General features: G+C 44.6%; 1 protein-coding gene across 1 annotated transcript in view; it reads right to left on the bottom strand.

The window, feature by feature from the left end:
- Positions 1-12,684, bottom strand: part of WDTC1 (WD and tetratricopeptide repeats 1) — a 70,665-nt gene extending 57,981 nt beyond the window's left edge. Inside the window, exon 1 of the mRNA XM_065877464.1 lies at positions 12,470-12,684. The gene's annotated coding sequence lies outside the window, so the exon portion shown is untranslated. The remainder of the gene's footprint in view (positions 1-12,469) is intronic.
- Positions 12,685-15,642: the final 2,958 nt, after the last annotated feature.

Raw genomic sequence — 15,642 nt, 5'->3', positions numbered from 1 at the left:
CTCTAGCTAGAATACAAAGGTTTAGGAATGGCATTTACTTGTAATTCAGGATATTGCAGGCAAACTCTAGCTGATACTAAATGGAAAAGAGGAAGAAGGAAGCCAGCTTCTAGGAGTCAGGAATATGAGAAATATAAAAATACCTAAGGCACAAAGGAAAAGATATGATTTAATGTTTTGCAGAGCACAGGCTCCGGACACGCAGGCTCAGCGGCCATGGCTCACGGGCCCAGCCGCTCCACGGCATGTGGGATCTTCCCAGACGGGGGTACGAACCCGTGCCCCCTGCATCAGCAGGCGCACTCTCAACTACTGTGCCACCAGGGAAGCCCTGATTTAATGTTATAAAGAAAATATGAGCTGCTATGCAGATGTTACACCTTCTAAAAGGTATTCTATTCCCAGAGCTCTAAAATGCCTAGAACTTAACACCATCCCTTCCACAAACTTTTTTTTTTAACATCTTTATTGGAGTATAATTGTGTTACAATGGTGTGTTAGTTTCTGCTTTATAACAAAGTGAATCAGTTATACATATGTTCCCATATCTCTTCCCTCTTGCATCTCCCTCCCTCCCACCCTCCCTATCCCACCCCTCCAGGTGGTCACAAAGCACCGAGCTGATCTCCCTGTGCTATGCGGCTACCTCCCACTAGCTATCTATTTTAGTTGTGTATATATGTCCATGCCACTCTCTCACTTTGTCACAGCCCACCCTTCCCCCTCCCCATATCCTCAAGTCCATTCTCTAGTAGGTCTGTGTCTTTATTCCCATCTTGCCGCTAGGTTCTTCATGACCTTTTTCTTTCTTTCTTAGATTCCATATATATATGTTAGCATACGGTAGTTTTTCTCTTTCTGACTCACTTCACTCTGTATGACAGACTCTAGGTCCATCCATCTCACTACAAATAACTCAATTACGTTTCTTTTTATGGCTGAGTAATATTCCATTGTATATATGTGCCACATCTTCTTTATCCATTCATCTGTTGATGGACACTTAGGTTGCTTCCATGTCCTGGCTACTGTAAACAGAGCTGCAATGAACATTTTGGTACATAACTCTTTGAATTATGGTTTTCTCAGGGCATATGCCCAGTAGTGGGATTGCTGGGTCGTATGGTAGTCCTATTTTTAGTTTTTTAAGGAACCTCCATACTGTTCTCCATTCAATTTACATTCCCACCAACAGTGCAAGAATGTTCCTTTTTCTCCACACCCTCTCCAGCATTTATTATTTCTAGATTTTTTGATGATGGCCATTCTGACCGGTGTGAGATGATGTCTCATTGTAGTTTTGATTTGCATTTTTGTAATGATTAACCACAAACTTTTAACTTAGGCTACTGGGAAACTTTCTTCAATGGGCACATCTTTGTATAGTTACAAAGGAAGCTAATAAAATTCAACTAACAGTTAAATGTGGAGGAATTAATCTCGTACTTCAAAATGAAAAGGGTACCAGTAATATAAGAGCCTAAGGTTAACAAACCCTAGAAGAAAGTACATCTGGAGAAGATTACTCATCTAGAACCAAGGATTGAATTGGTAATATCCAAACAAACATGAGGAACCACCCATTTCAGGTGTGCCATAGTCCTTGTTTAGGCTCTGGCTAACGCAGCAGAAAGAGAAGCAGACTTGAAATACTTAGGCACCTGGGCCTGAATTTCAGCTCCGTAGTTGTGCAAGTTACTTAATGTTTCTGAGTTTCAATTTCCTCATTTGTAAAATAGGGATACTAACCTACTTCAATGGATCTTTGTAAGGAATAAATGATGAAATATATATGAAAGTACAAAATATATACCTGGATCGTGGTAGGTGCTTAATAGACTTCCACCAAACCTGAATTCTACTAAGACCTGATAACTCCTGTCATCTATACTCACTGGCATGGTTACAACATTTCTTCCATATTTCATTCCCTACCAGAGAAACAAAGCTGACACTCAGGATTCCACTGCAGATGGTGGGACACAGAGAATAGGATGTCTTTATCACCTCTGCTAGCTTTGAAATGCAAGGTCAGGAGGAAAAAAAAGTGACTTTGTTAAAAACAAAGAAACTCGGGCGTTCCTGGTGGCGCAGTGGTTGAGAGACCGCCTGCCGATGCAGGGCACACGGGTTCGTACCCCCGTCTGGGAAGATCCCACATGCCGCGGAGCGGATGGGCCCGTGAACCCTGGCTGCCGAGCCTGCGCGTCCGGAGCCTGTGCTCCGCAACGGGAGAGGCCACAACAGTGAGAGGCCTGCGTACCAGTAAGCAAAACAAAACAAAACAAAACAAAGAAACTCCATAAGAAAACGTGTACAAGAATGCACATAGTAACATTATTCACAATAGGTAACAGGTAAAAACCACCAAAATGTCCATCAACTGATCAATGGATAAACAAAAGGTGGTTTATCCATACAATCAAATGTTATTTGGCCAGAAAAAGGAATGAAGTACTGAGACATGTCTACAACATGGATGAAACTTGAAGACATTATGCTAAGTGAAAGAAGCCCACATATCATATAAGTCCATTTATATAAAAAGTCCAGAATAGGCAAATCTATAGAAATAGAAAGTACATTTGTGATTTCTTGGGGCTGGAGGGGACAGGAGGTAGAGGGGTGATAACTAAAGGATATGTTTCCTTTTTTTTTAATTGAATTGAAACTCACGTAACGTAAAATTAACCATTTAAAGTGTACAATTCAGTGATATTTAGTACATTCACAATGTTGTGGGACCACCCCCTCTAGCTAATTCCAAAACATTTCCATCAACCCAAAAGAAAACCTCATACCCATTAAGCAGTCATTCCCTATTCCCTCCTCCCCCCAGCACCTGGCAACTACTAATTTACTTTCTGTATCTATGGATTTATCTATTCTAGGTTTTTCATATAAATGGAATCCTACAATTTGTGGCCTTTTTGTGTCTGACCTCTTTCACGTATTATAATGTTTTGAGGTTCATCCACGTTGCAGCACGTATCAGTACTTCGTTCCTTTTTATGGTTGAGTACTATTCCATTGCACTGCTATGCCACATTGTGTTTATCCATTCATCTATTGTGAATAGTGCTGCTATAAACATTCATGTACAAGTCTCTGAGTACTTGTTTGCAATTCTTTGGGGTATATACCTAGGAGTGGAATTGCCGGGTCATATGGTAATTCTATGTTTAACTATCTGAGGAATCGCCAAACGGTTTTCCATAGTAGCTGCACCATTTTACAGTCTCACCAGCCAATGTATAAGGGTTCCACTTTCTCCACACCCTCACCAACACTTTTTTTTTTTTTTTAATTATAGCCATCTTCGTGGATGTGAAGTCGTATTTCACTGTGGTTTGGAGTTTCTTCTTGAGGTGATAAGTATGTTCTAAAATTGACTGTGGTGATCGTTGCACATCTGAGTCTACTAAAAACCAATGAATTGTATACTTTAAATGTATGAATTATATGGCATACGGATTATATCCCAACAAAGTTATTATATAAAAGAAAAAAGGAGGGATTCCCTGGTGGCGCAGTGGTTGACAGCCCGCCTGCCGATGCAGGGGACACGGGTTCGTGCCCCGGTCCGGGAAGATCCCACATGCCGCGGAGCGGCTAGGTCCGTGAGCCATGGCCACTGAGCCTACGCTTCCAGAGCCTGTGCTCCGCAACGGGAGAGGCCACAACAGTGAGACGCCCACGTACAGAAAAAAAAAAAAAAAAGGAACTACTAATACAGACAACAACATGGAAGAATCTCTTAGATCCTGAGCAACAGAAGCCAGACGTAAAGTACATACTGTATGATTCCATCTATATGAAGTTCTAAAACAGGCAAAGTATAGTTTAAAAAAAATCAGAAATGTTGCCTGGGTGTGTGGAGATTGGCAAGAAAAGTACACCAGAGAACTTTCTAGAGTGATAGAAGGCTCTCTATATATTGATGGGAATATGATTTCACGGATATTGGAGGTATGTTCACATGGGTATATCCATTTGTTAAAATTATACAACCAAGATTAGTGTGTTTTCATGTTTCTAAATTTCACCTAAAAAATAGAATGAGTGGGTGGAAAGCAGGGGAGGTATAGGTGAAACAAGAATGGCAGGATGGGGGGCTTTCCTGGTGGCGCAGTGGTTGAGAGTCCGCCTGCCGATTCAGGGGACACGGGTTCGTGCCCCGGTCCGGGAAGATCCCACATGCCGCGGAGCGGCTGGGCCCGTTAGCCATGGATGTTGACAGTTATTGAGATAGGATGATGAGTACATGGCGGTTTATTATACTCTTCTACTTTGTATACATTTGGAATTCTCTCTAATAAAGCCCTTTTAAAAATCTTTCTTTCCGGGAATTCCCTGGCCATCCAATGGTTAGGACTCCGCGCTTCTACTGCCGGGGCACCGGGTTCGATTCCTGGTTGGGGAACGAAGTTTCCACGAGCCTCATGATGCGGCAAAAAACGCCACTTTTTTTCCTATTATAGAGTCATTCAAAACATGGAAGACTGCTTAATGAAATGGAAAAACCATTAACCATTTTAGTTTAAAAATTAGGTTTAAGACATATATATAGCCATCCCAGCCTTGGGGGAAGAAATACAAACCAAAAAATGTACATATGTAATGCTATAACAAGAAGGATATGCACCAAAATTGTTAGCCAGTGGTCATGTCTCTGGTAGGACAACAGGCGATATATTTTTCTTTCTGTTCCTGTGTATTTTCCAAGTATTCTACTGTTAAGTTTTATTGTTTTGTGTTAATGTGGAAATAGTCATTAGAAACTAGCTTTGGATGGAAAGAAACTTGAGTTTGAATCTGGCTCAACCACACACTAGGTTGCGTTCTTGGGCAATACTGTTTACTTTTTTTGTGTGTGTGTGGTACAAGGGCCTCTCACTGTTGTGGCCTCTCCCGTTGCGGAGCACAGGCTCCGGATGCGCAGGCTCGGCGGCCATGGCTCACGGGCCTAGCCGCTCCGCGGCATGTGGGATCTTCCCAGACCGGGGCACGAACCCGTGTCCCCTGCATCGGCAGGCGGACTCTCAACCAGTGCGCCACCAGGGAAGCCCCCAAACTGTTTACTTTTAAGCTCCTGGGTTTTTGGTTTTATTTTTGTTTTTACCTGCTATATAGGTATATGTAATAATATCTATCTCACAGGGTTATTGGGAGCATTAATGAGGTAATGCATTGTAAAACACTTAGCACAATACCTGGCACATGATAATTCAAGAAACACTGGCTGTTTTTTCAACTGTTACACAGAGATAATGGTTGTACCTACCTCAGGGCTGTTGTGAGGATTACATGGGATAACTGGCACACTGTAAATACTAAGTGTGAGTGACAGTATTATTTTCAATAAGAAAAAATCATTTAAGAAAAGCCGCCTCTCAAAAAGTTAAACTTAGAGTGACCATATGACCCAGAAATTTTACTCCTAGGTATCTACTCCAAGAGAAATGAAAACCTATGTCCGCATGAAAACTTGTACATGAACACTCATAGCAGCATTGTTTATAATATCCCCAAAGTAGAAACAACTGAAATGTCCATCAATGGATAAATAAAATATGGTATATCCATATATGGAATATTATTCTTCCATAAAAAGGAATGAAGTACTGATTCATGCTGAATCAAGGAATTAAGGAATGAAAAAAGGAATGAAGTACTGATTCATCCATAACATGGATGAAACTTGAAAGCATTGTGTTAAGGGAAAGAAGCCAGTCCCAAAAGGCCACATATTGTATGAATCCATTTATATGAAATGTCAAGAATAGAAAAAGCTATAGAGACAGAAAGTAGATCAGTGGTTGTCTAGTGTTGAGGGAGAAGATGGGATGATTGGGGGTAGGCAGTGATAGCTAAAGGGTATGGGTTTCTTTTGGGGGGTGATGAAAATGTTCCAGAATTAGATATTGGTGATGGTTGCACAACTTTGTAAATATAATAAAAAGCGTAGATTTGCACACATTAAGAGGGTAGGTTTTATGGTAAGTAAATTATATCTCAATTGTAAAGGAGGAAAAGTCCCAAAACACCTTCTTCTTTTCTCGACCTCAAAATGACAACTTATGAAAAGAAAATTTAGTTCTCACCCTTTCCTTCATCTGTCTCCTAACTTGAACAGTAGTTATTTATGTGGCTTCTCTTCCTTAAAAGACTAAAAGCATCCTGAGGGCCAGCTCTTCATCTGATTCATCTATTGATCCTCCTGGGTCCCCAAGGAGTGATGTGGGCTTAGCAGGTACCAATAAATACTGGCTGAATGAATAACAGCATGACTACCTTGCATACAAACAGTATTTTATCCCTATCAGAATGCTTTTGTTCATGCTTTTCATTTGAACCTCACAACAATCTTGTGAGGAAGCTCGAAAGTTATTATCATCCCCATTTAACAAAGGAGAACTGAAGCACAATGCTATGTGGTACTGAGGAAGAAGCACTAAACCAGGATTAGGGTCTTGTGCTCCAGGCCAAGATCTGCCTCTAACTGGCTGTGTGACTCTGAGTATGACATTTCATTCCCTCAGCCTATTTACCCATCTGTAAAATGAGAGGTAGACTCTGAGATGAGCTGCAAAACCCGTTCCAATGCCCTTATCCCATAATTCTAAGGACACACTGCTAGGCAGCAGTAGAGTGGAGATGGAACCCAAGTCATCTGTATTCTCTTTCCTCTGGACTTGCTGCCTACCACTGCAGGGAGGTGCTCCCATTGAGTGACAGCTGACCCCCTTTCAACATTCTGAATTATGCAAAAGATGTATGCAAGTTTCCCTTCACTCTATTTGCGATGGTTTTCCTACTGAAGCAATCCTATAGGAAAAAAAAAAAAGCACTTCCAATGCATAAAGGTAATTGGAACTAGTATAATAAAATAAAAAGAGTTGGGCTGTGGAGTCCGACAGACCTAAAGTTCAATCCAGTTCTGCCACCTACTTTCTGTGTGACAGCATTTCTAAACCTCAGTTTCCCAATCTATAAAACAGAGATGATGGGACTTCCCTGGTGGTCCAATGGGTAAGACTCCACGCTGCCAATGCAGGGGGCCCAGGTTTGATCCCTGGTCGGGGAACTAGATCCCACATGTATGCCTCAACTAAGAGTCTGCATGCCAGAACTAAAGATCCCGCATGCCTCAACTAAACATGCTGCAACGAAGATCTCGCTTGCCTCAACTAAGAGTCTGCATGCCAGAACTAAAGATCCCGCATGCCTCAACTAAACATGCTGCAACGAAGATCTCGCTTGCCACAACTAAGACCTGGAGCAGCCAAAAATAAATAAATAATTAATTAATTAAAAGAAAAACAGGGATTGGGCTTCCCTGGTGGCGCAGTGGTTGAGAGTCCGCCTGCCGATGCAGGGGACACGGGTTTGTGCCCCGGTCCGGGAAAATTCCACATGCCACGCACGGAGCGGCTGGGCCCCTGAGCCATGGCCGCTGAGCCTGCGCGTCCGGAGCCTGTGCTCCGCAACGGGAGAGGCCACAACAGTGAGAGGCCCTTGTACCGGAAAAAAAAAACAAAACAGGGATGATAAAGCCTACCTTCACAGACTGATGAGGAATGGAAGAGCCACATATGTAAAATGCCTGACACTGAGCATAGTAAATAATATTTATTGAACATTCTAAACATTTTACAAGTGTTATCTGACAGACTCCTCATAACAGCCCTGTGAGACAGGTACTACTATTATCCTCATTTTATAGATGAAGGATCTGAGGCATGGAGAAGTTAACTTGCCCAAAGTTACAGTAATTAAATGAAGAGTCAAACTAGATAGCTTAACTCCAGGACCCAGGCTGTTGGCCACTAAAAAAGAGTTACTACTATTATCTTTAATCAGACCACATCCAAGCAGTCTTCCCCAATAGAAACTTTGTCTCTTACCGTTTCTTAGGGTTAGGCTAAGGAATCAAAATCACCTTGACTCTGCTGGTCTCAAACACAAATTTAAAGATTGCATTTCAGGGTCATGGACTAAGTTGGCACAAGGACATCATCTGAGAAAGGTGTGGATGGTAGGACAAGCCCATCGGCAAAGCATCTTTGGAAAAGTTCTCTGCCATCTTTGAGGCTCCTGGCTTAAATGATTCCATATGGGGCTGACTGAAGCTTTCTCTGTGGAAGGCCATCCTAAGAAATGCTTCACTTGTGGGAGGCTCTGGATGAAAACTCACCTGGATGTCTTCTCTGCCTGTATGGTTCTGTATCGCAATTTGGGTTTTGTGAAAAATTTTCCTGATGTTTTCAGAGCTTTACTTTTCAGTGATCATAGATAATTTATCTGCCTTCTCCTAGGGCCACAATTACTTTAAGGTAATGGAAGGGAACAGAAAGAGAAATGGAGGCATATTCTGATAATGCTATCCTTTCTCAATGTATTCAAGAGCATCCACAGTCTTGCATTTTGCCTTTAACTTGCAGCTTTCCAAATCCTGCCACAACTCAAAGTACCTTTTCAAGGGGAGCCTTTTAAGTTTTGCCCCCTAGCTTTACTCCTAGCAGAAAGGTCAAGGAAAACTAAGCCAATCAATTTGGAAATGCTTCCTTTCTGATTCATTTGCAGCTGTGTTACATCCAGATGTCTGACTCAAGAGGGAACCAGGTAAGCCACTGGCACCCAAACACTCAGGCCTCAACTGATGAAGCTCCCTGACCAGAAACGCCTGCCTCCCATTCTGATAAAGGCTCTCTAAAAGGTTCAGGAATAAGCACAGTTTTATGCTTTCCGAAAACAGAATCTGGGGGTTATGAACAAGGACAAAATTTTACCAAGGTCCTGATCCTAACACTGTCTCTAGAGAGCTTGTAGATAGCTACCTGGGCAAGGACTGATCCTGCTCTGCTCCCTTCCCCAAGAAAATGGGGTTAATACCTCCCCAGATGGCTACAGGGAGGATTAAGGGTTATTATTCTTGGCATCCCGCTCTGTCACAGCTCTAGCAGTTGTGACCTTGTTCACCCTAAAATAAGACATTAAATATAAAAATGCAAACAGTGATCCCTGAATCTGATTCTACAATAGGGTGAGAATTTTCTTTCCACACAGCTTCTGACACTGCCTCCAATACTCCAACCTGTTGGCTGAATACTCCTCTTATTCAGGCCTCAAGTTTTTAAGGTATTAGTTACTAATGCCACAAAGCCCTTTGTGGAGTCAGCAGCTGTTACTAATAGCACCAAGAATGAACCCCAGGACTCTCAGGGTTTCAGTCAGGCCTGAATTCAACCTGAAGAAACCAAAGTGGCACCCCTTTACCCCCAAACCCAGGCTCTTGGGGGCAAAAGATGAGATCTAGTGAAAAGCATGTATTACATCATTTAGTCCTTATATACCCACTGTAATGTAGGTGCTCATTTCACATATGAGGAAAGTATAGCTCAGAGAGAACATGTGCTTTACTCTAGGTTACACAGCTAAGAAGGTGCAGACATAGGTTCAAATATCAGCCCTACTACTACTAGCTGTGTAACCTCCAGCATATTTTTCAACTTTCTGGACCCTCAGTTTCCTCATTTGTAAAGTGGAAATAGTGATAATACTTACCTCAGGGGACTTCTGAAGATTAAATGAAATATTGTAGGAAAAGTGTTCAGCAAGTGCCAGGCACAAAGTAGGTATTCAATACATATTAGATTTTTACAGATCAAAATGACAAGAATTTAATATAATAACAGAGTTTAAAATACTGAAAAAAAACCTCAGTTCAATTTAACTACATAAGTATGAACTCCTCTACCATATCCTTGATAAGAAGTGGCAAAGCCTCTGCTTGAATACCTCCAATGATGGGTAACTCACTCCCCCACAAGGCAGCCCATTGTGTTTTTAGAAAGCCAAATTCTCTCCTGTCAAGCCAACATCTACCCTCTTGGAATTTCCATCCTTTGATCCTAGTGCTGCCTTGCAGAATCACACAGAGAAAGTCCAGTTCCTTTTCCAAAGACAGTTCTTCAAGTATGTGTTCCCCCAGGCTCTTAGCTTTGGTCCTTTCAGCCCTTGCTCAAGTGTCACAGTCCCTGAGGAGACAGACCTGGGTCTGAATTCTGATCCTTTCACTTACTAGCTGTGTGACCTTAAGCAAGTTATTTTACCTCTCTGAACCTGTGTCTTCATACGTATAATAGGAAAAACTTTCACTTCACATGGTAGTCATGAAGGTTAAATTAGATAAAGTAAGAACACTACCTAGCACAGAGCGTGACATATACCAGGCCCTCAATAAATGTCAGTCACTTTTTAGGATGTATTCCAGTTAGTAAATATCCCTCAAAGTAAATTAGCCAGAATTAAATGTAACACCAAGGGACTGGTTTCTGATGGCAATTGTCAGGGCTTGGGTTTTTGAAGAGCTTATTAGACAGCTGAGAAGAAAGCACAGCCTAAGAATTATATGGGTTTGGCAGCCCAAAGATGCAGTGGAGAATCTGGAAAGGTGAGGATAAAAGAAGAAAGGAAATAGAATGGATCATTAAACCAGTGGCCCAAAAGAAAAGGTTAAGTATCACCACATTACACGTTGTCTATGACTCCCTCTCTGAGACCCAGGACTGCACACGTGGGCTATACTCCTTAATTCAAAAAGGAGAGAAGAAAAATAAAAATAATTGAAGAATAATTAAAGTCACACTTTTGGGTCTTCCCAGCAGTTGGCCCCTCAAGAGCCACAGATTTTAGCAGAGGGCTTCTTCAGTTGTATCCTTCCAGATTCTGAAGCCCACATGCGTGAAAATACCCTCCATAGGATGTCCCATGAGTTCTTACCAGCTAGAAAAACTGTCAGCTGTTTCACAACTTTAAAACTGGCAAATCGTCAACGTTAACACCATCACCACAATCACTATACATATTCTCTTTCCTTCAGTGACCCCAAGGGAAGGAGTCCCAGGCAGAAATATGAATTGTTGTTCAGTTACTCTTCAGAGTTGACCCAAAGCACTGCTTCTACAAAGTGGGATGTGACTTGAACATAAGTGTCCCCAAAGAGGTTAAGAGGGAAGGACAGCTGGACTCCAGAATTAAGCAGCATGATCACAAACTATGGCAGAAAAGGTTGTTTCCCACCTGCCGATGAAATACAACAAACTGCAATGAAAAAATCCATTGTTAGTCTTAGACTCGGCCCAAAGGAGCCCTACTAATTACTCCTTGGCCTGTGATAGAGGATCTGGTTATCACTATGCTCAATAGCCAAGATTCAATTCAATCCCTTTAAAAATATAATTACAAAGAAGCAGCAGCCAGAATTCAAACCAAAAATATCCTTTAGTAGTTCCTTCAACTTAGTGAACACAGACTGGCCACTCAAGGAGGACTGCAATGTACAGAAAAGCTTAGTGAGGCCACGGGGCATACCTGTGCCCTAGGTGGGGATTTCATAATGCCTTTGAGTCAGGAGGTGACCTCAGAATAATAATCTTCTTCTCAAAACTGTTTCAGGCTTTATTAAAAGGGAAGACTTAACTGCCACTTTGCCCTGATCATCCACCCCATCTTTGGGAAGAATGGGGAAGCTACATCCACACTACCAGGCTTTTAAACTCACTAACTTGAGAGGAAAACTTTTTAAAGTTGCTTTACCACTACCTCAGGAAGTTAAAGAAAGTCATAGAAGGAAAGGCCTTTGGAGGAAATAGTCAAATTAGGTTGTTAGACATTAGTCATAAATCCCGATGCCTCTTTTCTAGAGACCCTAGTAGTACACCTGCAGAAGAGAGAGCCAGAGGGCACTATGCGAATTCAACCTGGCTGGCAAGGGGGCGTCTCACTGCAGCTTTCAGCAACGAGAATTGGATCCTGCTGGGTCGCAGTCTCTCTCCTACTCCACACTTCCCATTTGCCCTTTGAAGTGGGTACTGAATAGCCAGTTCCCAAGTAAAGGCCCTTTGTACGGGCGCTACAGTCGCCTGGTGGAAATACCTCGGCAGAGTTCAGTTTGGTGCCAGGATGGGCCACTGAAGGCATCTGCGGCTGCCAGAAGCCTGGACTGGACACGGGGACGGACACACATACACACACACACACACACACACAGATGGAAACTAAGAGAGAGCAGGTCAGGTCAACGTTGCCCTCCCGACACTTCCACCTGCCCCCTTCTTCCTGAGACCCGCGCCAGATCAGATGTCAAACAAAAACTCCGCAAAAAAGTCCCGTGATGGGACGACTTCCACCTCTCCCTCGGAAGAGCCTCCCCAAACTCCCAGAGCCTTCCCTCCACGTCCCTGCCAGCCCTCCGTCCCCACCCCGCCCCCGGCCCACTCTGCCCTCCGACCCGGCGAGGCCTGCCCCTTCTCGGGACACCCCGGAGCCCTTAGGCGGACGGGTCCAGGCCCCCGGGCCGGCAGGGCTGGGGCCGGCCCAGAGCTGGCGGCCCGTGTGCCGAGGCTGCCGGAGCCGGTCCTCGCCTCGGCGCCAGCGGAGAGCAGGGGGCGGCGGCTACCCGTACCTGTCAGGCCTCTTCCCAGGACCGGTGGCGGCGCAACTTCAGGAGCCCATGTCCGTCCGGGGGGCCCGGCCCCTCTCCCCGGAGGGGGGGCGCGGATCCCGGGGAGGGGGCTGGAGGGCCCGGGCAGCTCTAGCCCCTTCCCATGCTCCCTGCCTGGCGCCTGGCCGGGGCCGGACAGCGCCTCCGCCCGCCCCTGCGCACCGCCTCACACCCGCGCTCACACACACTCACACTCCCTCGCGCGCTCTCACACACGCACTCCCCTCCCTCCTCCTCCTCTGTTTATCTCCTCCAGCTGTCTGGGGACCCAGGAGAAGCCCAGCACCGCGCCTGCGCCACGCAGTCTCCGCCCCCGCCCCGCGCCTCACAGCCAGCGGCTACGCTACAGAGACAGCGCCCGGCCGTTTCCAGAATGGCGATCAGGGGCCCCTCCACCCCCCGCTCCTGGTCAACGTCTGCTGCCGGCGGCGCCCACTAACCTGCTAGTCGGGGAGCCCCGCATGGCCGCGGCCAATCCGCTTCGCCGCTCGCCAGACCGGCAGCCAGTGGGCGGGCGGAAAAGCCGGGCTAAGCCTGGAGCAACCTGGGAGTCGTAGTTTTTCTCCGTCGAAGAGCTCCCGCAGCGCGGGCTCACCCCGCCCAGTTGCCATTAGTTACCCGGACGCACCTTCCACCCTATGTGCGCGTAAAATGCTCCCTCCTGTCGCTTCTGGGACACTCCCCTCACCCATTGCCCCCAGAGTCCGACACAGTCTCCTAAGAGCCTCCTCAAGACTCCCTCAGAGCCCCTTAATTGGGGACTCTTCAGGCTGGGGCCCCAGGGTCACCCCAGAGCCAAGTCTCACCTTACTTCTTCCTGCTCTGGGGGGCTGCTGAAGTGGTACATTCCTCACTCTTGGCTTCCCGGCCTGAAGGAAGAGCATAAAAGATAATCAGTCTACACCGGGTGGCCTGGAGGGGAGCCAGCCACACACACACACACTCTGGGAACACTCAGTTTGTTGGGAGAAAGTTCCATCTGAGACTGCTGGTCCCACCTCTGAAAAAGAGAGCCCGTTCCAGCCTTGTGCGGTCCCAAGGCTGATGCAGGAGACAATTCCTCTCTAAGGAAGTTCCCAAGGTCACAAGGGAGTTATCATGCCTAACTTCTGTAGGAAGAGACCAGGCCCCACCCATGAGGAGCCTTGAGTCAGAAAAGGAAGACATGGTCATCTTTTGAGAATGGAAACTTGTCGCTCACCCACAGGGTGTCATCTGTCAGATAATCATAATTTGCTTTTGTTGAGCGTGTACTTACTATGTCAGTCCTGTGCTGAGTAGAGTTCCTTAGATAGGTACTCTAATATTACTATGTCTATTTTTGCTGTAGAGGAAGCTGAGGCATAAAAGAGTTAAAAAGCAACTTGCCCAGGGTCACATAGCTGATAAGGAACCAATTTGAGATTCAAACCCACATCTGCCTGACTCTAGAGTCTGAGCTTTTTTTTTTTTTTTTTTTTTTTGCGGTACGCGGGCCGGACACGCAGGCTCCGGACGCGCAGGCTCAGCGGCCATGGCTCACGGGCCTAGCCGCTCCGCGACATGTGGGACGTTCCCAGACCGGGGCACGAACCCGTGTCCCCTGCATCGGCAGGCGGACTCTCAACCACTGCGCCACCAGGATAGCCCTAGAGTCTGAGCTTTTGAACATTACCTGTCCCTCCAGTGAGAACCAGGCAGCACCTACCCTCAGTAAGAACTGTATACACGTACTTAGCTTTTATAGTGTTTGTCCCATGTTTATCATTCCATGAGTTGCTTGTTTTTTCCTGCTTCTGCTTACATCAAGAGTTGAATTAGTGGGACTTCCCTGGTGGCACAGTGGTTAAGAATCTGTCTGCCAGTGCAGGGGACACGGGTTCAATCCCTGGTCAGGGAAGATCCCACATGCCACGGAGCAACTAAGCCCGTGTGCCACAACTACTGAAGCTCATACGCCTAGAGCCTGTGCTCCACAACAAGAGAAGCCACCGCAATGAGAAGCCCATGCACCGCAACAAAGAGTGACCCCCACAGGCAGCAACGAAGACCCAATGCAGCCAAAAATAAATAAGTAAATTTATAAAGAAAACAAAACACAATCTTATTTTTAAAAAAAAAGAGTTGAATTAGTGTGTAAGCTCCCTACGTGTGCTTTCTCCCCATTTGGAGGAGTTGGGGCCTACACTTGTAAATTCAGCTTTGTGAAATGCCTTTCTCCTAAAAATGTTATGGTTTATTTCTCCTGATCTCTCTCCTACAGATACATGTTCCACCAAATTTAAAAAACTATAAACTTTGAGACTGGAAGAAAGCTTTGAGATCATCTATCCATGGCTCCCCAGGTTCAGGCTGAAACATTGGGTCAATTCAACTGAATAATTGCTAACATTTATTGAACATTTACCATGGGAGATAAGTGCTTATCAGTGAATTAAGCAATACTCTCACAAATCACATAGCTAGTACAGTTGGGATTAAAACCCAGATTATTTGAATCCAGAATCCCCATTTTAAACCTTTGTTCTGTGCTGGCAATATCACAGATGATCTTAGAAATACCGACAGGGAAGTGTGGTTGATGTTTCTGTGACTCTTAGCACAGTCTTTGGCACACAGCAGACACTCGGTAAGTATTTGTTGTCAGAAAGAAATTTTGTTGGTAGAGAGTGGATGACAGCAAGAAGAAGAATATTAATAATAGCTACATCTATTAGTTATTATTTTCTACAAGGAGCTCACTTGTTCTCTCATGTACTCTTTTTCTTTTCTACATCTATGAATATATATGACATGTTTATATATTGCATATGTGTACATGCATATACATATATGTGTACACGTATGTATATGCATACCTATATGTGTATATATATGCATTTTTCTGTGTACACACACATATATACATTCAAACACACACTAACTTATTTGATTCTCACCGCTACCTTATGAGATAAGTATTATTCTTCCTCTCGTTTTACATAGAAGAAACAGAGAATCACAAGGGGTTTAATTCAGAATGAGACTCTCTCCCAGCCATAGGTGTTTTCAGATCAGTTCAAGAGAGAACTTTCTAACCATTAAAGCTGAGCTACTTGGGAAGTTTTGAGCTCTCTGTCTTTGGTAGTGTTCATGTATAGGATGTATAATCATCT

The sequence above is a fragment of the Phocoena phocoena genome, chromosome 1, assembly GCF_963924675.1.
Source record: "Phocoena phocoena chromosome 1, mPhoPho1.1, whole genome shotgun sequence".
NCBI classification, from domain to species: Eukaryota; Metazoa; Chordata; class Mammalia; order Artiodactyla; family Phocoenidae; genus Phocoena; species Phocoena phocoena.
Note: the sequence above shows the minus strand (reverse complement) of the source record. Positions and strands in the feature narration are given on the sequence as shown.